General features: G+C 41.5%; 1 pseudogene; it reads left to right on the top strand.

Moving 5' to 3' along the window:
• Positions 1–228: 228 nt before the first annotated feature.
• On the top strand, positions 229–882 carry LOC127222112 (centrosomal protein 20-like; annotated as a pseudogene).
• The last annotated feature ends 360 nt before the right edge of the window (positions 883–1,242 follow it).

Consider the following 1,242-nt stretch of genomic DNA (forward strand, 5'->3'; position numbering starts at 1 on the left):
TGTGCTTTGAATCCCATTCCAGAGACTCCAAATCTGCTTCCTCTCTAGATGCCAGTTTTTAGAGGGCACTGCCACGGTCTCAGAAGCCTTTCTCAAGAAGCCAGGCTTTAAGCTGATCATCAAAGTAGCCCATGACTCGAAGAGTACCTGTCACCTCATTAACCTGGGTGACAGGTGGAGTATAGGTTTTAAAAGTATGTCCTTGTGGGCATGTCTGCCATTAAAAAAATGGCGACTGTTACTGAGATGAAAGCTGTATTAAAGGACACCTTGGAAAAAAAAGGGAGTGTTAGGACATTTAAAGCAAGGATCTGTGCTGAAGTTTTCAACACTCTGGATGATGTTCATGAACCCCAACCATCATTGTCTCATGAAAACCTTCTAATTAATGAATTAATTAGGGAGTATTTGGAATTCAACAAATATAAGTACACAGCCTCTGTCCTAATAGCAAAATCTGATCAACCCGTGGTTCTGTTGGACAGACAGTTTCTGTCTGAAAGCCTTTGAAGAATCAAAGGATAACTCAATTCCTCTGTTATATGGAATTTTAGCCCATTTTAGCTCTCCAGATGACATGCAGAATGTGCTTCTGACAGAGTCAACACTCTAGTCTCCAAACAGGCATCACGGCTGGAAGCCCAACAGAAGACCAAAGGACGACCATCTGAGGGGCCGAGCATCATGACAGAAGAGCTTCATGTTGCTATGCAGCTGGTCAGTAGATGATGCCTGCACCAGGCAGGCTCCCTGATGTCAGCTGTGCGTGTGGACTCACTGACCTGTTGTCCCATACCATCCATTACACCACCGTTTGTAAACATTTGAGGTTCTATAATGTTCAGCCCCTCAAGATTTACTGCATCTGTGAAAAGCTGATCCATATTCTAGATTGCTAGAAACCACTGAAGAAAAAAAAATGTATTGTTTTCAGGATGTATTTTTAAAATTTTTATGTTTGTGAAAACTGAAACTTTTTTACCCCCTTTTGTAAAGGCCATCTCTAAAGGGCTGTGGGTGTGCCTCCAGGAAAGCCCTTGCTTTGCATGTGTAAGACCCTGGGTTCAGTCCTATCCCTGAAGAAAAGAAAACAAGGACAGATCAGATCTTTGTTTGCTCTGCTCCTTAAATATGTTTTTTTTTTTTTTTTTTTAAAGAAATATCTGGATTAATGTCTGCCCTGGCTAATTTTATCTCAGCATGCCACAAGCTACAGTCATTTGGGAAGAGGAACTCTTAAAT

The sequence above is a fragment of the Phodopus roborovskii genome, unplaced genomic scaffold (genome assembly GCF_943737965.1).
Source record: "Phodopus roborovskii unplaced genomic scaffold, PHOROB, whole genome shotgun sequence".
Classification (NCBI taxonomy): domain Eukaryota; kingdom Metazoa; phylum Chordata; class Mammalia; order Rodentia; family Cricetidae; genus Phodopus; species Phodopus roborovskii.